This window comes from Triturus cristatus, chromosome 6, assembly GCF_964204655.1.
Source record: "Triturus cristatus chromosome 6, aTriCri1.1, whole genome shotgun sequence".
In the NCBI taxonomy this organism is placed as follows: domain Eukaryota; kingdom Metazoa; phylum Chordata; class Amphibia; order Caudata; family Salamandridae; genus Triturus; species Triturus cristatus.
This window is the reverse complement of record NC_140589.1, coordinates 869,580,715-869,607,184: the sequence shown is the minus strand read 5'-3', so window position 1 is coordinate 869,607,184 and position 26,470 is coordinate 869,580,715. Positions and strand designations below refer to the sequence as shown.

General features: G+C 44.7%; 1 protein-coding gene and 1 pseudogene across 1 annotated transcript in view; both read right to left on the bottom strand.

Moving 5' to 3' along the window:
- Positions 1 to 26,470, bottom strand: part of KIF26B (kinesin family member 26B) — a 699,050-nt gene that overhangs the window by 575,220 nt on the left and 97,360 nt on the right. The gene's annotated exons all lie outside the window — the stretch shown is intronic.
- LOC146817988 (pancreatic progenitor cell differentiation and proliferation factor A pseudogene) lies at positions 16,897 to 17,511 on the bottom strand (annotated as a pseudogene).

Genomic DNA, 26,470 nt, shown 5'->3' with positions numbered 1-26,470 from the left:
GCCCTTATTTATGCCGGCATAGAGAGCATTGCAGTAGTCAAGCCGTGAGGCGACCAATGCAACAACAATCTGTTTGCGAGCGTGCGGAGCCAAATAATGTCTAATTTTCCTAAGGATCCTGATAATACCCCAGCAAGTAGCAACAGTCCTATTAACCTGCTGAGACATGGAAAGAGCGGGATCGATCATCACTCCCAGATTACGGGCCAAGTCCATAGGTACAGGGCACACTCCCAAAGAAGGGGGCCACCACTCAGAGGACCAAATGTCCCTGTTTCCACCAAAGATAAGAACCTCGGTTTTTTCCCCGTTCAGTTTTAGTGAATTGTAAATCATCCACTGAGAAACTGCCTCCATGCAGTTCCTAAAGCTGGGAGCGGGGGTACTACCCGAGTGGGAGAGGGACACTATAATCTGGGTGTCATCAGCATATGATACCACCTCCATCCCATAAGATCTTATTAGCATGGCAAGTGGAGCCACATAGATGTTAACCCCTTGAGTGCCCCGCCCTTTCCCCCTCCTGTGCCGGGCATTGTATTAGCGGGCGGGGTCCATGACGAGATAGTCTCGTCATGGGCACAGCGCAACCGCGCTCCATGACAAGACTATCTCGTCATGGGCATAGAAGAGGTTAAAAAGGGTAGGACTTAAGGCCGACCCCTGAGGGACCCCACATTGCACAGGTAGGGGTGGAGATAGTAATTCACCCAATTTGACCCTCTGTTCCCTCTGGTCAAGGAAAGAGGCCAAAAGGCTCTGAGCCAAACCTTCCACATCGCGTTCGCCCGGTAAGATTTTTAAAATATATTTATTTTTTTACGTGTGCGCCCGCCCCCTCTCGCCTTAGATGCCAGCCGCTACTGGTAATGTGACAATCATATTTAAGAGAAATAATATACATGTTCAATGCAGCACTGCAAACTATCCACCTGATCTAAATCTAATGCAATTAGAGCGAGTTGTGAAGGCAAAATCGTAATTATTTCGGGAATAATGTGTGCTATGGGCTTCAACAGTCTTTTTAGGGTCTGACTGTAAACGCATTAACAAGTTGGCATAAAATGTGCATTTCTTGAAAGAAAATTTCTCCCCATTTATTTCATTTATACGTGCAGCAAAAATACATTAAACATGATGCAAAAAATTCATGACTATGCAAATTAAAATAAAGAACATGCACATGCAAGTTAATGTTGTAAGCAATTGGGGCTCGAGGCTGTGGAAGGGGTGAGGGAGTGGGGAGACAGGGGGTAGGGGTAAGGGTTGGACCTGGTGAATCCCTTAAATTCGAGGAGAGCCAAAGATCAAACTTTGCCCTCCTTGGTCTCGCAAACGCCACCCGCCAATAATGCCTCACAAAAAGATTTTACTTTTTCCATTCAACAATCTCAATTCTTTACCCCAGATATGGGCTCTGGCTGTCAAGGGGAAAGGGGAGGGTGTCTGCTTATTCTAGTTCTTTGCTGAGTACTTATTATTGACCATGAGGAGGCGGGAGATGGACTAGCATCGGTGGACCACGTGCCTGTCCTCGTGCTTAGGGACATCTCTCAGAAGGGTGTGAGGCAACCCACACAATGAAGGATCTAGTATGGCTCTCAGGTCAACACCAGAGCTGGCCTTGCTCCTCCATTGGAAAGCTGTGTCTTCCCTTAATTTTTTAGGGGGTATTTGTTTGAACAAGGTGATGGAGTATGTGGTACAGCTTTAACCTGTTGAGAGACCGACCAAGAGTTGACTAAGTATCTTAAAATGATGTTCAGAGCCAAGAATATTAATCTTTAGTTTGCACAGTAAATGTTATGCACACGCTGGGATTTTTATGATGAAAAAATATGGGGTATTATTTTACTGTAATAAAAAAGACCCAAGATGTATTCTCAAACCACCCAAAAATGTTTTGGACCCTGTCATTGTGTGGTTCTTGCTCTGAGTCCCTCTCCCCTCGTGGAGTCCAGTCCTAGGTGCATGTGTCGCACTGTGTGCTCTGCGCAGAGGCCAAGGATTGGATGAACATTTAGTCAGGCAACATCAAAAACTCACACAGTCTTAAGCCTCAGCGCCAGAGCTCTACATTATGCCCCGTTATGAACCCCCATCTAAACTCACCAGTCACATCAGTGTACAAAGGACTCATTTGTTGCAAGAAAAACAGAATTGCAGAAAGGCATCTGGGAAAAGGAATATTCCTAGGAAAGAGGGGCACAAACAACATTCAACAATAAGTAAAACTTGCAGAATATATCGGGAACTGCATCATTGGCTTTGATAATTAAGGATTCTTGCACACACCGTCGAGAAAGAAATCATTGTTTTTGCTCTAACATTAAGGATATGAATTCAGATAGGTCCCGGTAGAGACCCACCTCAATGCCGGTTTTTAATTACAGCTGAACCTGAGCACTGGTAGGACCCACCACAATTAAATACAGGCGCATATGCCAAGATCTGGAAGCACCTGGGAGGAAGAAAACAACGGTTAACCCTCCTAAATGATCAGGTTTGATATGAAAGAAAGAAAGAAGTTAACAAGCATTTGCAATGCAATAGGTCTCGCATTCACACGATTTTGAGCTATTGACGTTGCAAATGACAATGCCTTCTATTTATGTTTTGGGTTTTAAAACATAAATACAAGGCATTGTTATTTCCAATACTAATAGCTTAAAATCGTGTGAATGCGAGACCTATTGCATTGCAAATGCTTGACAAGATTGTATGATAAAATAGTGAAATACAACTTCCACAGATTGTGCCGCACTGCACCTCATATTTTTTATTTTCTTCCCACACAATTTAATTTACCCTGCCGCATAACTTGGTCTTCCATTGCTGCACAATTTCAGTAACCTTGCATATATAAAGAGAAAGCGAGACAGGCATCTCATGAGATAAAAGTTGCACTTATAACCTAAAGGTATCTGAATATAACATGTAATGCAAAACCCTTAAATGAAAAATGAATGCAAGTGAAACTGATCTATGGAAATGCGTGGTTTTGGTAGGAAAATGCTGTTAGTTAATGCGATCTCTACAGAATTCACGTGTGTGTAACTAGAGGCAGGCAGGCACGCAACGCCCATTGGGCTCAAAGGGCTTCAGCCCCCCCGTCGCGTGTGGCAGCTCGGGCTGAGAAAGCTTCCCAGGGACACACACACAGCCACAACAGAGTACTTCACAGGTCTTTAAAATACCATTTGCTTGTGAACGAGGTTGTGCATCACTTTTCACCAACCTCTGGTCTCCAGGGATGCTTGCAGAAGGCAGGGGGTGGAATTGTGCGAAGAGGAGGAGAAAAGGTCCATAAAACGGAATCAGGCGTTAGCCTGGCGGCTCAACAGTCTCCCTAAAATGTAATATCTCACCAGTACACGTGGTGTCAATGGCGGCGCAGGCCTGTCAGAACACTCCAAAAATAAACAAACACTACAATTAATAATAAATATGTTAAAAAACTAAACTATTAAAGTAAAAAACGCACACAGTGTCGTTGCCCCGCTTGCTATTCTGTAAGCCCTAAAGTTGAAAAATTCCAATTTTCAGCTAAAAACAGTTGTGAATAGATAGAGGCGCCCGTGACTGCTGCGCACGACGGCAAACACCACTCTTATTTGTAAAGTCCCCCGTAGATACATGCGGGATTAAGAGGAATAATTCACCAAATAAGGATTAGAATCCAGCAGGCTTTGGTAACATCCGCACAGCGCCCACGTTTTCATTTCATAGTGCTAATATTATGGATGTTTGTTCGTCGTAAGAAAATAAATCAAAAGCTTTCGGCCTTTTCGGAGATGAAAAATATTAAATCCTTCAGGTTTTTTTGTGTGTTTGTGTTTTTTTGTTGAAAAAACGAGAATTCAGTATATGTTTCTGTGAAAACAAATAAGGCCTCTCTGGATTTCATGCAATCGGTTTTTGGAGAAAAAAATGCTACATTTCTACACCGTCCTTTTTTGTTGTGGCTTTCGGTTTGTTATCTAATTTTAATCTAACAGATTCTGCCATTGATTTATTTTGTGGTACATTATTCCATGTGCTTTTGTGTAGCGCTGTAAATTATTCCCATGGTATGTGGGCACTGTAATAACATATTTCTTTTAAAATTATTCTGTGTGCGTCCCTGAAAGAATGACAGCATCTGAAGTCCGGTAGCTCCCTCAGTGTTCCACCATCACACAAAGGAGGCTCTCCTCCACCCTTGCACCCTCCTTCTTACACTCGCCCTTGCACCCCCGTGCCACACGTCTCAGCTCCGAATTTTAACCATCAGTTCATAGATGCATCTACTCCTCCTTTCACCTGGCCCTGCGGCCTTTCCCGAAGCTTCTGCTTTTGAATGACCCTCGGCGCTCCCACCACAGAGCTGCAGAGCCCCCCCTTTCCAGGGGTACCCCACTCTCCTATATGTTGCCTCGCTGCTACAAGTCGGCCACGTCGTCGTCCGCGGGGGATTTTATTCAGTGCCTCCTTTGTATATTTTCTGTAGATTCAATATTTGTTCACTTGGTGCTGCTCACTTTCTTCCTCGGCCCTATTGCAAACATACACCCCTCTCGATTTATGATTTGCCTTTATGCCCCATTCCCCAGCACTCCCTACCGCGCTTTTAGGCCTTGTCGGCGCTATAGAAACCAATAAAAATAAAATAAATAAAAAAAGGCTGTGAAGTACCCGCAGAAATCTCTGTGGTAAGTGCATGTTGGCGGTTTGACACTGCTTTTCATCCATTCGAATATATATTCAATTCTGCTTTTTGTGCGAGCCTGCTCCGCAATGAAACAATAAAGCAGAATCTGCAGGTATAAGTTTACTTATTTAAAATCCTGGTTTTGTAAAGCGTTTTCGCCTCCACGAGGCCGCTCCCACTTTGCGAGGTGCTACAATAATTCAGGACTGATTAATCAGGTCTCAGTCCTCCGCTGTTTCATATGAATCTTAGTCACTCAACAGCAGCGAAACAGCCTGTTTGATAAGTAGTTTCTTTGGGAAGAGCCACGCTAATTAGAAACAGATGGTCCCCTAAAGAGAAGAAAGTGCTTCACGACAGCCGGATGGGCCGGACAAAAAGGATAAAGGGCGGTAACGAAAAAGCATCCTTTCAATGGGAAGCCAGCGTTTAGCATAAACACTGACGCGACCCAATGAAAATGATGGGCGGGGCTTCAAGTCCCCTTCTGAAATCTCCTCATTAACATTATGTGTCTCCGAGCGAGCAGCGCATGCGCTGCAAAGCTAGGCGAGACCTAAAAATGCGGGGACAGCTCAAAGGTACAGATGCTACTTGTGTAACACATATTTCTGTCTGCATCCTCACCTCTCAAATGACCACTCTTTCCACCTCTTTCTCCAAAATATTGAAGATTAAGGTAAAATACCTACAAATCTTTGCAAAATCTCAATGCCTCATGCAACCTCTAAAATAGAATTACAGGTACACATCGTTCAAGCTCAGTTAAAAGTCAAAATAACTTGAGAAATTAGCACATTTGATTTAAGTGGAGCTACAGCAGTTAACAGTTTTATCCATGTAAGTCAATATGATCAGATATTCCACCCATATTTCAGTTTTGAAACTATCTCCTTTTGTTCAGCATGATCAATCCTAAAACAAGCTTACTCTAGGCAAAGCCATACAACCGCCCCCAGCAAAACCTTTCAGCCCTGAAGAATCGGGTAAGACTGTAATGACCAAGCATTGCCCAGGACCAGAAAGTCTCAGAATACAGTCAATCAGGAGATATAGAATCAGGGTGCCATCTTCAAACCACTACCAGTCATACATTACAAATAAGACAGAATAGCGTGTGGCCATAATTTAACCCAGTTTAACTCCCTGGACTCCTTTGCAAATGTTACACATTTTATAATAAAAGGGATGTGGGTCCAGTTGTGTTTCTATCCAACACATATCAATTTATGGCTACCACTCTTGATACAAAAAGTCACCACTGAAAATCAAAAGCTAAGGCAAATAAATCATTGATTAATAAAAAAGTACCATGAGCTGCTTTGCCATGTGAAACACAGAGCACATTGTAAAAAGAATAGCGTGTTTTTTAGAATGTGGAGGCTTGCCACATTCACGATCAAGATTATGTGCCATGGTCACAACAAAAGCACTTGCTACACATTGTCGAAGCTAGGCACCACACAATACAGCCTTAGAGAGGCCCGCTCCAGCGTTAAAGGACCCAGCCGAAGGCAAGGGCCTTTAACAAGGGAGCGGGCCTTTAATGGCTGGTAGAACCCACTACAGAGGGCTTTAAGGCTATTAGAACATTGCACCCCTAGAGGGCAGAATGTTCTAATTTGTAAAACATAAAGACCTCATGGAGCCCAAGGGGGTTGAGATCCCCTCGGACTCCGTGAGGCCATTGTTAAACATTGTAATGTTGGAGCTCCGGGCTTCTACCAGCCATTAGAATCCCGGAGCACTCCATTGTTTTTAATGGAGCGCTCAGCATTCCAAAGTTCTAATGCCAGTTACATCTTTCTTCCGCTTAAGACGATCCTTGACTCTCTGCTCTCATTAAGACAGTAAAAGAGTCGGGCGACTCTTGGGCTAAGAGATGTCGGGGTGCTAGAGACAACAAAGAAGTGCTGATCTCCTGATAGGGAAGCTGTGGGTCAATATATTAGAGATTCATCCAAAATTCCCTTTTAATTCTGTGGAAACACAAGAGGTTGGGGACTTTGAACACCAGCAAAATGGGGAGTGTTTTCACAAAGAGGAAAGTATGCCCTTGACACTCCTACAAAAGCATCCTTAACTTGATGAGATTCCTACCACTGCTTGTGCAGTGGTCTGCGGTTTTAAGAAGGCTTTGTTCTCTGCCTCTTCCATCTGTCAAGGTGCAAACATGATCACAGGACTGAAGCGAACCACAACAGGGTAACTTTGATAGCGTACCCCCTGGCCACGAAGGTGAGGCAAGCACCCCGTCCTTCGCTGTGTTTATTCCATTTTGGTTCAGATGTTCTTATAGCTTTAACTTCTCAAAAATGGCTCCAGGAGAAGATACCAATGCTTAATCCCAAAATTGTGAAGCTTTAGTAAAAAAAAAATGTTATGACTCATTTCCTCTGAGATCTGAGAACCGTAAGAGGTTTACAATATGCTGCCTACAGGGGAGGCTTAAACAGAGCTCCTCTGAGCAAATCACCACGAGAGGCAGCTGTATTAGCTACAATCCATACAATGTTCCATTGATTCAAATCACTATAAAAGTGTTTTTTTCTAATAAACAAGTGTGGCGCCTGTTTTTTGCTATGAGCTGACCCATTGTGAAAACTTATATTAATGGTGTACTTTTTCTTAACTAGCCAAATCGACCATTTTGATTGTCATGGGTGTGACTTAACCACAATTCATTGCCCACTGCATTCTGCAGTGTGGCTACCACTCATCGAACAAAACACACATTTATGGTGTAAAAACAGAGGTCGGTAGAGAAATACCAATTTGTGGCTTGCTCTAGAGACTCGGCCCACCAGGTCACAGTAGCACCAATGTTTTCAGCAATCAACGCACGCACAGTCAGAATTTATGGAAATGCCATTTAAAGGCCGTATGGCTTCCTGTGCTGCGGGGCGCTTCAACAGAGCGCTCGCAGACTTGGACAAAGCTGCACTGTGCCAAGACCCTACATCTCTCAGGTGCTAAAGAGGTCAGCAAACAGGGAGGAAACTGCAAAACTTCTCAGTTCCTCCTTGTTATGGTGATTAACCATCTCCTGCCTCAATGCTTAGTTTAAAAAAAAAAAAAAGAAAATGAGTGCCAGGGCTCTCATAGGGAGGCCACTGCAGCTTGCACCACACTGTGCCCCTGGTAGCTGCCAATGACAGTACAACCGCAGCTACTAACCATCACACTCTTACAAGTGTGACAATTCATACTAGTCCAGTCCCCCAAAGCTATAAGAATGGCTTCATTGTAACTGTAAATTCAACTAATAAATAGCTGTTGTTGTGCACATACCTAAATTAGCCAGACAGCGCCACCATGTGGCAGACTGTCAAACGCCGGTGTTGGCAATTAGGTGCTGGTGTGGCGCACTGCACACCACAGGCTCAAATTAAGTACTGTTCTGCCTACCAGAGCGTTATAGCACTTAACAGACAGACACAGACCATGGGCAAGCCACAATATCAAGAGAGTGGCTAGCTGGGGCAGCAACCTACACTCGGTTATTTGGACCTACCTGCCTCATTTTACAACGCATCAAGCATTTTGGGACTGGTAGTCAGGAGTGGTTACCATTAGACCAATCGGGCAAGTAAATCTGATAACAATTTGTGACAGAAAAGCCCAGGCTTTGAAAAATGGTGTGAGGATGCATGGACTGGTGGCAAACCCACTAGAAAGCAAGCTGGCCAGCGACAAGCATTGGTCAGTGATGCATCATTTACCTCCACTCTGCAATGTAATTAACAGCACTTAATTTGTGCTTATTTTATTAATTTCAGAAGCCTGAATAGGTGAGGCGATCCTGCTGAGCAAGTTGGACACATATCACTGCAGCAGGTGTTCCTTCCACTTAGCTATCTTAGTAGGATATTTGCTTTAAGGTCGAGCATAGCGGCAGCGCGCATGCACTGCTCGCTCTGCGAGGCATGCAGTAGTCGAGTATTTTTGATTGGCTGGTGTCATTGTCCTTGGTAAATGCTGGTTTCCAATTGATAATGAGGCTTGTTAGTGCTTCCTTGTTACCGCCCTGTTGCCATTTGTTACCTCCCATGAGGACTGGATCTTTTACTTCTGTCGTTACACGTTCTCCTTCATAAGTCGGTAAGCCCTTTTTTTTTGCAGCGCGGTCTACTTTCACTTTAGCGGCTGCGCTTGTTCATTTAATTAATTTGCCAGGCGGGCCGAAAGGGAACGTTTCTACTCACTAATCTAACAAGCATTTGCAATGCAATAGGTCCCTCATTTACGCGAGTTTCAGCTATTGACATTGCAAATAACAATGCCTTTTATTTTTGTTTTCGTTTTTAAAACAAATAAAAGGCATTGTCATTTACAATGCCAATAGCTTAAACTTGCGTAAATGCGAGACCTATTGCATTGCAAATGCTTGTTTATTTTGCACTATAGCTTCAGCTTTAATTTATGTGCATGAGTACATAGGACTGTTTTCTCTGTTCTGTGGATTCATTTGATAGCAGTGTCTGTTTAACACGTGCTACTCTGTGCTGTACAGAGTTTCGGCATAAAACTTACAGTTGACTTCAAGTTGCACCATTTAGTTTAATTTTTAGATAAAAGCATTATCAATATCTAGCAGAAAAAAACTCAAATTGTAAATTCGACTAGTTAAATAAAGTGCTCCGCCTAGAGCAAACAGACCCGCAAGGAATGAAGTTAAAATGGACTTAGAATAAATTGGGAGTTCCTTCCTAGAAATTCATTAGATGTTCAGAAACTCATAGGCTGAAATCTGGAGAAAGTGGAATTTCAACAGCCTTCCCACAGTTTGCCCTAAAAAAAGTGTACAAGTAAGTTAAGACGTGATACTCGCAGCTTATCAGTAGAAAGACACCTAGGCACAGTTTTCCTACTGAGAATTTGCATAGTGTAGTTACCATTTTAATCGTCATCAGGGTCCCTTGTGTTTTCTAGTGCTAGACTTTTATTTCGCTAAACAATGCATTCTGAAAGTGGTAGCACTTTACTGCCTACATTGAAACAAGCGTTAGCAAACCAGTGTATCTGGCTTCCATTTTGAGTATTGACTAAAACAATTTAAAAAAGTGGAAAAACTATTTTTCTATAAAAAATGCATCTACGAGATGAAGAATCTATTGTGTGATGGTTGATTAGGTGTGCTTTTGAGATGTAAAATAGACTGCCATGTATTTTAACTAATTGTACCAAAAGGACTCCAGCCAGATTGGACCAGGGGCAACGCCAAGTGATGGCGGGCCCCGAAGACAGGTGCAGCAGGATCGGACCAGTTCATCCAGAGATTGGCTAGCAGTGTGGATGGGGTTGCCTGGGGCCTGGGCATGTGGCAGGGGCAGACATGTGGGTTAAAAAGGGAATCACAGCCCTAATCACCGCTACCTGGTTTTCGCCAGGCTGCCCCTGTGTTTATGAATTTCTAATAAATACGGCCTGAGAATTGGTATATTCTCTAACACAGGAATGCCGTTAGCTAGTCTGTCTTCCTAGGAGAAGGCTGCCAACCTCGCGGGGGGTTGGGAAGCTTTGGATGGGTAGATTTGAATAGTCTCGGTAAGGTCCCCAACCTGTAAAATTGACCCCAGTTCCAAGAAATGAGGCAGGATTTACCTTTCGTTGCTAGGACGTCCACCTGCTAATGTATCACGTTCATCAATTTTTGAGAAATACAGTTCTTTAAACTTTTTACCCCGAGAAAGTCTGAGCCTCCTACACATGGCAAAAGTTTATGTGTTCTCGCTATCATTATGTAAAATTGCAGATGTTGCACACAAGCGTGAACATTCGAGGGGCCCTGGAGGAGGACATACTCCACAGAAATGTAAACGAAAGTGATACGCAGTGGCGGGTTTGTATTTCTCCATCTAAGTGCATAAAATGTAAAATAATGTGAGAGCATGACATGAACATTCATTGCATGCAAATCAAAAGTCGGTCATTTGGGGTGGTGAACCGCAGGATTGGATGGTTTCAGCATTGTGGAGAGTGTACTGTGGGCCATCACATAGTGGAGAGATTTTGTGGTTGTCTTAAGAAATTAGTTCAGTTTCAAAAGAGTGCAATCAATCAGAGTGGAGCTGAAATGCACAAGAACAGATTTAGGAGGTCATATAAAGTTGGGCCAGCGACCCATCAGGTTTCCCGCAGGTTGCCTCGCTTGATGTCCCGAACAGAGAACTCTAGTGATGCTCGCCCCAAATTATAGAGGTTGGGTCAACCATCATGACCAGGCAGCCCAGTGGCAGAAAGGTTGCCAAATCAAATGTTTATTTTCGCTCCACCAGCTGAGACTCTGCCTGCGAAAACCCTTCAACCACCTGTAAATGAAGCAGAAGAACCTCAAGCTTGTCAGGATTGTTGAAGTGCCAGTTTTTAGCGGTTCACCTGTCTGCTGAACTCTAAACCAGTCTCAGAATCTCTGGCGATCGAAGCAGCCAAGCTCTAGAGGCAACACCTCCGAACAACAGATAGCGACAAATTCAACAAAGTCTAGAATAGAACTGCCAAATTTGTTGCCCAGGAATCTAAACAAAAGAGGTGCAAATCTTTTTTCACCTTTATAGACACTAAGGGGCGGACAAACTAGAAACAGCTCAAAATCTCTGGCCTATAAACAGGGTGAACGAAAAACGATATTCTAGGAGATGTGTGCTTCTAGAACAAGGAGCCATGAAGGACAACACAGTTTAATTCATAAGGGAAAATAAAGTGACGCACGGGAGTTATTCACCATGGGGGTTATATATATATATGGATCCAACTTCAGCAGGGGCAGAGGTTGGGGGATGGGACTTGGTAAAGTAATTTCAGATAGGCCATGAGAAAAAACAAGCAACTAACACTAGTATGATTAAAAATAGCAGACGGCTAACTGCCCACAGACATTCATTCCTTGATTACATGAGTTGGGGTAGGTGGGATAGTGGTACTGGCGTGTCATTTGTTCTTCCTTTGGTGAACAATTTTGATGCATTCTGATAGTCAGCAACCAACATACACTGTTTAAAAAACCTAATTAGTCAAAAGGACAGTTAATCAGGTTGCTCCAAACATTGATGGATGACTGAAACCATACATGAAACTCTTTTCTGTATCTGCTTTGGTGTTTAGTGGGTAGGGTCTCCCACGGTAACACAATACTCAACTTGGCGGGTGGGTGAAGTGCCCCAATGGCAAAAGGAACAGAACAACCAGTCTACTCTGTTGTGCCCTTTCGGCCCATACTCTTTAATATCCATAAGAGATAAGCACCTCCAGGATACAATACATGCATAATCGAACATCTACATCCTACTGCTAGAAGTATAATGCGGTGCACCTGTATATCTTGCTGCAAAAGACCAAAATCCTTTCAATTATCGAACAAGTTGCAGCCAGACAATGACAAAAGAATTCAGACATGATTTTGATAAAGACTCTACGGCCTGTCAAGTGGCAGTGTCACTTATCTCTTCAGGATAATGTTTCATGCACTTCTTTCAGAGGAACAACAACAGAGCCCAGCTCCCTTTGACGTGTCAGCCCCACGTAGGGTGGTCAGGTTTCTGTGGTATACTACACTTTCCTATACAGGATGTACTTTGTACACAAAAGGACCAATTGTTAGCAGGATCGAGAGTAGGGGAGGGACAGAACTGTGTCTGTTGGAGTCGCTTGTTTCAGGAGGGCGAATGTCAAGTTATGAAATAAAGTGTTTGTGACAATGACAAATGGCATGAAACTGAATATACACTTCCAAACCCAAGTACTGGCAGCATACTGCTTGACTGAAGGGAGAACAATAGTAGACAACAACACTCAATGGAACAAATGCAGACTAGTGTGTGAAATACAATAGTTGGAAAGCTAAACTATTGCCAAAGGAGTGTAGTGAAAAGTGGCAAATATGCTAACACAGACTTGGGGATCAAATTACAACATGTTAGTTTGTTTATTCCATTTATAAAGCATAAGCAGATGCAAGGACTTAACCTAACTCTTTCCCCCATTTATAATTCTTGCAATCACCTTTGTGTAATTGTCAGTGATAGTCATCATTTTATACTTTCCGCACTTGAAATGTCTTTTTCAAGAGTAATGTTCAAAATAAACTTTTGTTCAACTTTTTTCAGTCACCTTTTCACTTTCCTTGGAAGACCAATATTGGATTTCCCTTCAGGCAGGATAGAGTCCGATGAGATATGGGATGGGCACCATTGAAAGGACCTTCAGTGCAGGATTCCTTTCCGGTCAGCCTAGATCTGCTGAAGATGAAGGTAGAGAGGTTGGTGGAGGCGGCAGAAACCTCAAATGTTGACATCTTGAGTTCCCCACTGGTTTGTGAAGGAGAAGATTTGAAAGAGATTGTGTCTTGGTCTTTAAGTTGCAATTGTCTGGGGAAGATTCTTCCAACAGTGTTGGCGTGGTCAAGTATAAAACTTCCTATCCGAGTTCCAAGAGGCTGAACAGAGGAATACCAGCAATAACTCTTAAGTTTTGTGGGTGGCAATCTGGAGAAAAGGAATAACATTTTGGGAGAAATAGAGTCTTGTTCTTCCAGGACCTTAACACTGACACATGGCATATGGGCAGGAACTTCCAGAGGTCAGATGTGACTCTGTGGCCTCAGGATTTGAAGCAGGAGTCTTTTACCCGCCAGGCTGACAGTGGTTTGTGCAAGAAAATGCACATTGCGTCAGAGTTTGGGGCAGCCCTGAACTTTTTCTACAAAAACTGGCATTTGTATATGGGTTCTTTTTATTTCAATAAGACACCATCCATCCTAGAATTTTGTTTATTCCCCAGGTTTGTTCTACATCTCTCTCTTGACTTGTAGCGTGTAAGGGTCATGGCAATTTTCCTACTAGGCTCTTCAAACCTGAAGTTATAAATCACTTGTAGAGAAAAGGGCCCCACATTGTCACCTGTGCAGTCTCAGATGTGAACTCCATCACCAGGCACCACATTCTCACTCTCTGCTGCCCGCTCCATCAATGAGCCCTGCACTTCCACTGCTGGGCTCTCTGCTTCACGCTCCGATCATGTGCCTCACAGTACCATAACTGGACTCTCCTTTGCACACTTCATCACTGGGCCCCACCCTATCCTTACTGGACTCTCTCGAATGGCCTAGTCAAGCATGAAATGAGAGCATCTGTTAAATTGTTGGTCATTTTGTCACAAGTCCAAAAACATACACTCTGTTAGTTTCCTTTAGTCCTCTGTTAGTGGAACTGCCCCTTATACTCATCTCGGACTCATTGTACACTGTTTATGCCAGAAGGATTATAAGAGTATTTTAAAGGGAAAGCCCAGATTCCTGCCAGTGACTCTATGCCACGTGTGACACCTTCAGTCAGTACTTCCTTGCTTCCCAGCAGCTCACAGGATGGTCGGCCATGTGACCCCACATGTTTAGGCCCAAGTATGCAAAGACAGGAGTTGTTCAAAGGCGACATAGGGCTGACCTAAAAAGTTGTTTGTTTGTACCTCATGGGGAGGATCAGCGTGTATTCAGTTGTAGCCACAGCTTCCTCCTGGGTCACCTTATTTCAGGGTTTAATCAATTTGACAAAGAGCTTAAAGGTGAATGCATACATTGTGTATACTTTCATGCAGAGGGGCATTTTATCAAGCAAGTAAAGGAATCGTTGCGCGTTTCCCTGTGGCGTTCTATAGCCACATCAATGATTTACAATATTATAAAACGAAAAGAAATTAAAAAGCGTTCTTTAAAAAAGACCGCTTTATTATTACTGTAACATGGCACATATGCTGTCAAAGTTGACAAGTCCTATATAATGGTTAATACTCGTAATTTCCTGACCAGACTGTTTAAATGGCAGTTGTGAAAGCCTGCAAAGGAGCCCCTGAGGGAGGCACGCAGGGGGGGAAAAGGAGCAGAACCTGCTTATGCTTCCTAAATGGAATAAACAAACTAACATGTTTGTAATTTGGTCCCTAAGTCTGTGTAGGCTCTAGTCTTCAGCAGAGCCATCCCCCGGGCAGTCTTATGTCCAAATGGTTTCGCAAAAATATCGCCTGGCACAAATATAGGGGCATATTAACAAGCCAGGCGATAAAATTATCGCCGCGTTAGCGGCAGAAAACTGCCGCTAAAACGGCGATAATGGGCTTGATAATATGCTCTATGGAATTCCAATTGAAACCCATGTTAGATGTGAAGGGCATCTAACATGGGCTTCAATTGGAATTCCATAGAGCATATTATCAAGCCCATTATCGCCGTTTTAGCGGCAGTTTTCTGGCGCTAACGCGGCGATAATTTTTTCGCCTGGCTTGTTAATATTGCCCATAGTGTCCTTAATATTTTCTACAAAATATCATACCATTGGGTGTAGATATATTTTCACCTTGTGGGAATTATTTTGTTGACAATATTTAGGACGGCATATTTCAGGGAGAATGCAATTCACCATGCCCATTGGCCTTTAAACAGCAGTGAAGCAGGTATTCCGAGATGGGCAGCCCTGGGCTCGGTTGTTCGCTCTCCCGTGCTGCCGCTGCAGGCGTCCCCCTGATTTGAACCCCCTCTCAGGGACGAGCTGCGGTTGGGCCTTCCCGGCACTGCAGTAAAAACGAGCACGCCTGGCGGCTCCGGTGCGAGAGAGGTACATGTGTCTTAAAGCCTCGTACTTCCCTCCAGGAAGTCTCGTTTAACTTCATAACATTCTCCAGGCTCAGAGCTCCGTCAGTGAATAATTCACGAGTTGTCATTTCTCATTCGACCATAAATTGCGGACTGCTCTGCGGGGAAGTCTCGCCTCGCGCGCCTCCTCCTCCTCCACCCCCAATCAACACAGCTGAGAGAAAGCAGTCGCGCGCCGGTGCTGCGCCAACGTCAAAGCGTTAACTCACGCATCTCTCAGCAGTACCCACACAGGATGGGTGGGACATTACTGTATTACATTTGCATTTCTGTTACGGTGTGTGGTGGCCGGATAGCATGTAACTCCGTAGGGCTACCATGCATGGAAGAGTGTCATGTAACTTGTGGCGGCTCCTCCACTGCTTTTGAGCAATGCAAAGTAAAGGAAATATAAAATGATAATAACTTTGAGTTATTATCCTTTTATGTTTCCTTTGCTTGGGGCTGCTCTGCTCTCAGAGCAAGGGAGGAATGGTTTGCACACTCCTAAGTGTGCAATGACTGGTCGGGCCTCCCAAACCAGTCAGGCGCACTTTTCCCTGTTCTCCCTTCAGGCTGCATTACAGCCTGTGTGGAGAACGTGCCCAGGCCCCCATTCCGGGACTGGGCATCCAACCAGGATGCACAGACCAATCATAACGCTACGTGTGATTGGTAAGCACCCAGGCTCCCTGACCAATCACAACGCTGCATTGCGCTTGGTCAGTGGGGCCTGCTTCCTGTTCCTCGGGTTCTATGAGAAGAGCAGGAGCAGACGCGGGACTGGCAGGAAGGTACGTTACATTCCACCCCCCCCAGTTTTTTTTACTATGAGCACAATGAACATTAGCCAATAAGGGAGGACAGCAGTCCCAATCCTCATGGGACCTCCAAGGCTTCCCTGTCAGAGAACTGCTGTTAAGGTAAGTTTTACGTGTTTTTGTCATTTGGTGGGCGTGTGTGCAGGTATGAATGTACATGTATTTGTTAGTGTGTGTTGCGAATGGGTGCATGTGCGTTTGTGAATGAATGTGTGTGAATGAGATGTATGTGTGTGTGTTCTCCCACCCCATCCCTTGCACAATTACTGACTTTCCATTGTGTAGCAATACATGATGCTGCGTTTCTATTAACTTTTGAATCATCTGAGCTAGGAACATTTTTTTTTTAAAGCCACAGATTATGCAGAAGATGATTGATTATGTGGCAAATACAGCAAATCCATAATTATGAAAAAAACAATGTGGCTGCATAATTGCATAATTCCAGTGGCCCTTCTAATAACATACACAGAATGGGATTTGAGTCTGCCCCTTTCAACAAATGGCTGTTTTCAACCAGCCTCTTACAGCCATTTGCTTTTTTTTTTTTTTTGGTCTGCTTGCATTTTTATTAGTTTTCAACAAGTATAAAGCACAAGGCCACACAGGCCAGAGTAGAAAAAACATAAATGTTCAAGTTATTTAAAATGGTATAAAACAAATAACGGTGGTAATTTTCTTCATGATAAAAACTACTTCTACATGTCCACAGCCATGAAAATAAGACAAAAGGGAGGGGTTTGGGGTGGGGAGGGGGGAAGGGAAAAAGGGGAGGGAATGGACAATGGGCGCGGTCTCCTAGCGTTCTTCTTGGAAGCAGGCAACCAGGCACCGACGGGAACATACGCCGGGGCCTGTTCACGCCAGTGGCCCAGATGGTTTGCTGGGCTCACTGGCGTGGCGCTTCCTCATCACCTCTTGAGCCAGACCACACGTGATCACGCCATTGGTCACCCGGAATGTTCCTGAATTCTCTGGGGTCTCCGACACAGTTGTCATGGCCGGATGGGTTGGTTTTCCGAAGAAGAAGCTAGCCCACCAGTGACCAGGATCCGCTTTGGGGAGACCTGGGTGGTGAGGGATAACTTCACCAGAGTACTCAACACTACCACAGGAGCTGTTACCGGAAGTAGAGCCCAGACGTCTTCTGTAGTAGTCGTGGGTTGCAACGAGCGAGACGCTGGATGGGATAGATGCCATTTTGCTTGCTGTTCTTAAAAGTTATTATGATGTTTCCTAAGGCTAGATGTTGTGTGTTGTTTCCTCTCGGCACCATGCAGCAGCGACTTCAGTTGGCACTCGGCTCGGGAGAGCAAACGCTAGGCAACAGGGCCCATTTGTAAAGGAGATGCTGGGAGCATACTCCACTGCCACAAGACTAAGCTCAGCTTGCCATTTGCTTTTATGTCGTGGCTCAGTCCAGCGGATTATTTAAAAAAAAAAAGTGAAGTTTACTGGTTAAATTAAAATAAAATATCAAGAGTAAACAAAAGACCCCCTTAGGCACCCACAGCTTTTAAGAGGCAACTCAAACTGGAATGCCCACCCAAAGTAGATTAATAAAGGCGCAAAAACCCACAGAGCTGCAACTGTATCCAATATAAATTATTTGCAATTAGTCAAATGGAACTTCCACAAGGCATTCCACACGTCACATGGCTTCAATGACTAGGTGAGACTTATGTAAAGCCTGTGTATTGAGATATAGGAGCACACACAGAAGAGCATGGTGAACTGTAGAGGGCTAGTAAGGGTTGAACCGCAACATCTCTTTTTAACCCCTTGTGTGCCACGCCCTTTCCCCGCCCTGTGCCAGGCGTTGCATTAGCGGGCGGGGTTCATGACGAGCTGGACTCGTCATGGGCACAGCGCAACCGCGGCCCATGACGAGTCCAGCTCGTCATGGGCACAGAAGGGGTTAAAGGTCTGCCCCACTTTAGTAGCTGAATATTATAACACAGACTTGTTTTGACCTGCAATACACCAGAGAAAATGTTTGCAATAATGTTTTTGTGACGTTATCAGGGCCGGACTGGCCGTAGCGGGCACCGGGCAATCCCCCGGTCGGCCGCACGGGTGGGGTCCGGTTTTGGGCCCCTGGGGGCCATTTTTGTTACCGGGCAGTTTTTGCAGCATAGCTGCAAAATCGGCCCTGTAACAAAATCGGCCGAACACAGGCCCTGGTAAAGAGCTCGGCGGCACCCCCAAACCCCGGGGGGCCGGCCGAGCACTTTGCCAGGGCCGGTTTTGGTTCCCAGTCCGGCCCTGGACGTTATGTTAAAGACATTTTGTAGTGCACATTCTGCTTTAGTGTGGCTTCTCGGGGCTAAAGGAGTCTGCCTATCTTCGAAATTTTGGTTTTGAGGATTCCATCGCAGGCCAAATCTTATTTGGCTTGGGTAGCAATAGCATTGGTGTTCTTGTGGTTATGCTATTGTTTCCTGTACGTATGTCTCAGTCGTTGATACGTCGATAAGTTATAGGGTTTGATGGACATACTTGGAGAGCTTTTGAAAAGAAATAGCACTTATGGAAAAATCAAGGGTGGCGATTTGTGTGGCATTATTGTTCGATATATCCTGGGTGGTGAAGTGTGTTGGCATTACTGTTCAATAACTCATGCGCAGGACATGTGCGCTGGCGTGACTGTTGACATATCATAGGTGGTAATGCATGTTGGGTTTACTATTGAGAAATGCTGGATGGTGGGATGGTTGCATTAAAGTTCAATAAATCCTGAGTTATGTTAGTTGGTATTACTGACGATAAATTCTGGGTGGTGATGTGTGGTGGCATTAGGGTCCATAAATCCTGGGTGAAGTGGGCTGGCATTAATGTCGATAAATTCTGGGTGGTGGCGTGTGATGGCTTTACTGCTGAAACCAGAGCAGTTCTGTTAACGTGCACATGTGATTCGAAGAAATGTGTTTTGTATGGTTCCATAGATATTCATGGTTTGTTCGTGGCAACCCATCGATTACTATAGTTGAGGCATGTTATGACCGTGTTTTGTGAAGTGTTAAAACTGACCATAGCCTTGTTCACAGCATAGCCAATATGGAGTAGAGTTTTTCCTGAAATTGACTCTTAACCCCCAAGGAATGTTGTCCCAAAACACAGAGAACACTGCCAAGTGAAATAGTGTAGGATTCTTAAGTGGCTCAGACATGTACAACCGTAATTACAATCATTAAAAAAATCTAAATTTGGTGTGACTCAAGATTCGAGACTTAATTTGTGAAATGCTTGTGGTAAAAAAAAATATTTACATAAAATTTACACTTAAAGTGTATTCAAAAGACTAACAAAGACATCCCTGCATGCAGGGCTAATTTAATTCAAATGTGGATTTCTTTTGGGTTGATAACACTCGTGATTTTTTTTGTAAATTAAATCTGCTCTGCTCAATGGTACTCTTATGTTGAATGGAATAACTGATTGCTATCTGATTGCTGAAAGGAAAAAAATATGGGGCATAAGCTTGACTTGCAAACAAAAGAGTACTTTGGCACAATAACAATGTTTTGATTCGTGTTAGGTAGTTAAATTGAAATTCCTCATTGCAGTGAAAAGTATGCCAATCACGAGCCTACATTCCTTGCCTGCCTCCGGATTACATCCATGAACCTAAATTCCTTCAATGCATTCATGTTTCATCCATGAACCTGTATTTCTTCCATGCAGTTACATTCCAGCAATCCAAATGCATTCAATCTTCGGGGGCACATTACAGCTATGAAAGCACATCACATCCAAGTATCTGAGTCCACCCATGAACTGCATTTAGAGTGGGGGGAGGGGAGGTGTATATAGCGCGAACTAGACCCGAAGGTATCAGAGCGTTTTACATGAGCACCAGTTACGTTACAGACGGACACATTAATTTTTGTTAGGCACGGGGATATTAAGTGATTTGCCCAGAATCACAGTATGTTGAGCATCCCTGCAGAGGCTCGGACCCAGTTCCCCAGGTGTGAGGTCGACTTCTCTAGCAGCTAGGCCACATCCTTTCCATTAACTAACCTGCATTCCCGCCAAACACCCACATTCCATCCATAAGTCTCTATTCCCCCAACAAACCCACGTTCCATTAATACATCTACATTCCATCCATGAATCAAAATAACATCCATACATCCTGCATTCCTTCAATAACGGCACAGTGATCCTTTTGGATCGTATCACTGTGATCAATCAATCAATCAGGTTTTGTATAGCGTGGCTACTCACCCGTGAGGGTCTCAAGGTGCTGAGGGTGGATAGAGGGGGGGGGGGGGGCTGCTGATCCGTCTGTGCACTGGGGTTCAGTGGAAGAGCCACGTCTTGAGATCCTTCCTGATCAACTCCATTGACTATACCCTGCTTACACAGCACCTGGTAATCTATTCCACTCAGAGCCCCACTCATGTTGGATAAAATCATTCCTTGTAGTGGGACTCAAATAGTCCAGGTCGATCTTTTCGCTCTGAAGTTAAACAGGTCTGTTAGGGCTCCCTTCATGGGTCATCATTACCGCCTTTTCTAATTAACTCATATATGCTTCTCCTAGTTTGTCTGCTACATGAGTTTAATTACCCATTAACTGAGTGCAGAGTTCACTCCCTGAGGACCCGGTGAGCATACCTTCCAACATTTTGAACGTGGTAAGAGGGAGATTTTGAAATGAAATTAGGGGAATTGAATTTCCCTATTGACTCACATTGAAGAAGAGGAGATTTTAGGCAGGAAACCTAAAATAAAGCCATTTTGGACTTAAAAAATTGTGAGTGTCCAGCATGAATCGTGTCTGCTGGCAAGTATGTGGTAAACACCCCATAAAGAAACCTCTAAAGCACCTCAAGAAGGAATGTCCAAGACATCAGCACTACAGTGCTCTATAGGTGCATAATTACTACTATTTTTTGTGATTTGGGCACTTGGAGCACCCCTACATATATGTGATTTTAAAAGATCAGTTTATGAGCTACTACAGATATTCATAAATTAGCAAAAATTGGCAAATCTATCCAAATCCCTTGAAATAGCCAACTTAGCTCGATGTACACTTTCGTTCTAATTAGATCCAAATGGTCTTCATTTGTGGAACAACTTTTCTATTTTACCCTGTTCCCCACACCTAAATGCGCTGTAAAGGTTCCACATTGGGACTGCCCGCATCACACATAGTGAGATTCCTTGGCAGGCAGGAGTTTAGCACCGTACACACTTCTATTTCCCCCACTACTTATCGCGGGGGAGAGGTCTGTTGTTCCAGAGCAGCATCCCAACCCAACTCTTGAGGTCACTGCCTCGATGTAGTGAGGCGGTGGGGAGATTTACATGCAGGCCACCGCTTGGCCACCTCCTCTTTTGTGTTTTTCAAACTGAATCCTGCCTGCCAGTTACCCTCAATGTCTTATTTTAGGTTTGAGCAATGTCGTGTATAGGTTTTTTTGGTGTTTACTATTGCAGGTGGAATTACAGGACGATCTGGAGGACTTTGGTGCAGAGAGCAACCACAGGAAGGAGCCCAAAGTGACAGGACCCCAAGTTGAAAGTGAAGTAAAGTTATTTCCAAGGACAGTTTTAAGCCTGAGCAACTTGCCTAGACAGGCTCCACCCTGCATGTGAGCAGGGACGGCTCCTCCTCTAAGGCGGAGGAGTGTCACCCCAATGCTTTGCAGCAGTGTAAATAAAGGAAAAATTAAATGATAACTCGATGTTATCATTTTATTTTTTCCTAAAAGCAAGCTTGGCAGGCTGCTCTGCTCACAGAGCAGGAGACGAGTGGTGGGCACTCTGTAAAGTGCGCGTGAATGTTTGGCCAGCCGTCTTGGGCCGGCCATACATTTATGTGCACTTTGCATGTTCTCCACCCAGGCTGCATTAGAGCCTGGGTGGAGAATATGACCAGGCTTCCAGTTCTTGTCCGAGCACCAAACCACGGCCCTCAGAACTATCACAAAGCTGCATTGCAGCGTTGTGATTGGCTTGAGGGAGCCTGGGTGCTTCCTGTTCCGTCCGAAGTGGAGGTGGACACGGCAATAAGGTTAGAGGTTTTTTTTTTTTACTCCCCCGCCACCCTTGATCCGAGCCGGTTGCCCCTGCATGTGAGTTCTGATTCATGAACTACAGCCCCAAATTTGGAATGAACCCCAAAAGGTGCAGCACCAGATACCAGATGCAGTGTAGTCGATGATGTTTTGTGGCTAATCAGGTAGGTAGACAGCCTAGGGCTTATCATCGTTGTCTGCACTTGAATCACCCGTAAGTTAACCCATTACCTTGACTAACAATTCTGCAGCATGTTTTTCTCCCTCACAAACCAGCGTGGATTTGCTTGTGTTTTATTCCCTTTGCATGCATCTGTTCAGCCTGGCCCATGTGTGTGTGCTATGCCATGGGACAATGGCGCTATGATAGCAAACTCAGGTGTCCTGTGTCAATATCAAGCAGCACCTTTGATGCTATGGAACCGTTAAATTTGTTTAACTCTCATACATACGCTTTTAAGGGGGTGGCCTTAGACATGCTGCTCACAGGTAGCGTCACGGCCTGCAGGTGGAGGGCGGAAAGGCACCAACTGCCGATTCCATCCAGATCATGACCATTGATTTCTCTGTTGGTTTTGAGTCAGTATCAGACTTTGCTATTTACACATTATCTTGGGGTGAGTTCAAAGAGATAATTAGCTTTGAAGTTACGCCAGACTAAACAGTAAAGTGCACAAGCAACAAATTCACTCACATTTGCATGTTCTGCCAGGTGTATTATTGTTGAGGCGCAGAATTTGTACAAAATCATAATTTCTATTTGTATTTAGTATTGAGGTATTTGTTTTAAACAGAAATGCTCTACATAGGTTACCTTAAAACAGCAAGTATGAATTTTTACAGCCATGGGAATAAACGCGAGGGCACGGGGAGGAAGGGGAAGAGCGGCAGCTCTAGTGCATGGATTTAAAAGCCGTGGAAAAAAAGACATTTTGCTAGGCAGGCTTGCCCAGTCATGCACACATCACAGCCTTCAGGACTCCCTTTGTTGGATCTGGTGCCCTCTTGTGGCTATTTGTGTTGGTGTCATAAGGCAGCTTCCTGCCTTGACTTTACAGTAGCAGTAGCACTCATCAATTGGACACTACAAGGCAGTACAGCGGGTACATAGAATACAGGTGAGCTCCTGCTATCCAGTAGCGGCTGCTACTTAAAGGCGGTGGGGGGGCAGGTTGTGGAGAGGAAGGAAAGGAGAAAAAAATCACTTACCTGTGTGCCGCCGCCTCCCTGTACTCTTCGGCAGCTTCCAGGACTCCAGGGGTAGGAAGCGGAAACAGGAAGCACCTAGGCTTCCAGACTCCTATAGCCAATCACGATGCTGCTGATATGTTTGAGCACCGTGGTTCGTCTCTCAATGAGGGACTCGGAGCCTGGGCATGTTCTCTACCAAGGCTGTGCAGCCAAGCCTGGTGGAGAACATACTAAGTGTGCATGACTGTTTGGCCGGCCCAAGACGGCCGGCCAAACTGTCATGCGCCTTTACAGAGTTCCACCACTCTACACCCTTCTCCTCTGACACAGCCCAGCCCCTAACCAGCTGAGTAAGGACGGAGAAATAGAATAATAATAACAATGCGTTATTTTATTTTTCCTTTTTCACCTGCCTGCAGAGCAGTGGGGCGACGCTCCTCCGCCTTAGCGGAGGTGCCGCCCCTGCTGCTATCCTCACTTAGACTGAACTGGCAGTGGCGATGGAGGGTAGGCTCCTTGGAAGTTGCGATTAGGTTAATTATTGGAAATTTCGGAGGGCTTGGCTAGGTGTGTTGAGCTTACAAGTGAAGGGGACAAATGAACAGGAGCACCAGATGTTCATGAGTGAAGACTGTGGAGTTTCAGAGTGAAGAGGTCATTTGTTTACATCGTGCCTTATTTAGGTGTGTAGAGTGCAAGAATAGACGCAGTCATAAATGCGTGTACATGCCACTGTTAAACAGTCTATATCACAGAGATGCCTTTGATATGCTTTACTCCACTCAGTAGTGCGTGTATTCCAGGAGGTGCATCTAGGAGTGACTTAAGACCCAACTCGCGGTACAACAATTATGCAACCAGGTAAAAAACCTATAGGAGCCAACCCAGGAGCAACAGAACCCCAACTCCTGGAAAGGCTGTTAAGCAGCCAGTGAGTAAAAGATATAGGGTCACCCAGGAGTGACAGACGCCCAAGCGCGATCAGTTAGTAAACAATATGGAGTCAACCAGGATCGATTGTGGTCCTAGCACTGCCAGTGAGTAAATGATATAAGTGTCAACCATGACCGACAGTGGCCCAAGAGCTGTTAAGCAGGCAGTAAGTAAACCACCTGAAGTAAACTAGAAGCCAAAGAGGCCAGCCTAAGGAAGCACTGTCAAGCAGCTGTAGAGAAACTGCATCAAGTCAACCAAGGAGCGACAGAGGCGCAAACACTGAAAAAACTGGTAAGCAACCATGTTGCAACCACTGGGGGGGGATGGTGAGGAAGGCCAGAACATACTGTTACACAGTAGGCTATATGCCATCTGGTGTTCACCGAGGCGCAAGAGAGGTACAACTCTGGACACACTGTTAAGCAGTGTAGTATCCGTCATGGGGCGTCCACCAAGAATCAACCGTGGAACGACCCCGGTTAAGCACTTGGCTATATGCCTTATAGTGGCTTCTAGAAGCGACAGGGAGCAACGCAGGAACGCACTGGCCATTCATTGATATGCTATGTTAACTCATCGACATAGAGTGCGTTACTGTGATCATTTTAGAATGTCCAGTGATTTTCATTTAGAACTGTAAATAAACAAACAATTCCTCTCAGTCTTAGGCTGTCCGCAAATCTTCATTTTCACAAACTATCTAGCCGCATTGTAGCCAATTTTAATATTAGCAAGACTAAGGCCAGAAGCAGCAATAGTGATACTGTGGGATATAAATTGAAAACAAACACCAGAAAAGTATTTTGCGTATTTCGGTATTCTCCAAAACGGAGGTGGGTGACAGTGGAAACAGAGTGCGATGACAGGCGAATGAAAACAAGCTTTGACAAAGGTAATCTGTTTGCAATGTGTATAGTGAAAAGGTTTTCTCAGGCTTCAATAAAAAAAGAATAGTAGAATAGCCCCGACACAGATTGGGCAGCAACAGTGAAACCCCATGTCACGTACAACGGATACAGAATAGATGACAGCCATGCAAGCTTCACTAGCATAAGAACTGAAGAAAACAACTGCAACAGCGCCAATAGGTGACAACGAAAAAGAGGTGCAGGGTCGGACTGGTAATGCGAGCACTCGGGCAATGGGCCGGTATCAGAGTTGGAGCTGTGGGCTGCTTTTTTGTCCAGCGTGGTGGCCGCTTTAGGCTGTGTCTATGCTGTTGAGATACCTCCAGTAGGAGCTTGAGCGGCCTTTCTGGAGGCAGATTGGCCTGTATTATCTCCCTTATACCAACGGGGTGGAGGTGCCTTTCCTAGTCTTTTGCTGGGAGGGCCCGTTAATTGAGCTGGGGCAGCGGGCCTGAGCAGAAGTGGACTCACTTATATTCAGGTGTGGTTCACCATTGTGAACTAATCAGTGCACAAAGAGTTCTGGCAACATTTGCATTTAAAAAAAAATCTCTGTGAAGTTAAGAAAACATGCCTCTTTTAGAGATCCCCCCCACTCCTTTTCATGATACGCAAAACACTGAATCAGTGTTTTGCGAAAAGGAGCAATCTGCAAATGAGGTTTGCTTTTTTTTTTGAGTGCCCAAGCCTATTTTGTATCCCAAGCCAACCGTGAATAGGTGCAAAGGATGCAGAGTGGCATGAAGTGAATGAGGATGTGGCCTAACGTTAAGAGATTTCGACCTCGAAGCTGGGTAACCAAGTTCGAGACTCGGCAGGGACGCTCAACATCCTGTGATTCTGGGCAATTCACGTAATCTCCCTGTGCCAAACAAAATGAATGTGTCCATCTGTAGCAGCTGGTGCTCATGTAAAGTGCTCTGATACCTTCGGGTCAACTTCGTGCTATATAAAACTCTGGGAAAAAAAATAGGTTTTGGTGTAGTGTACAAGGAAACAGGAACGGTTTGGGGGCCTCAGGAGCAGGCCAAATACAAGTGGCCCGGCAGTAGAGAACTGACATTAACAAGCAAGTGGGAGGGAGGACCGTGGTAGCACAGTTCAATCATGTGGGTGCAGATTGGCTTCCATTTTGATAAACCACCTTCATTATCACTGGTCTTTGGGAGGAAGGGCACCACATTAGCAGCTGGCAATGGTGAGTGTGTGGTTTTTGGGCTCTGGGCAATCAGTCCACGACTGAGGTTAAATGTGAAGACACAAGTGAAGCG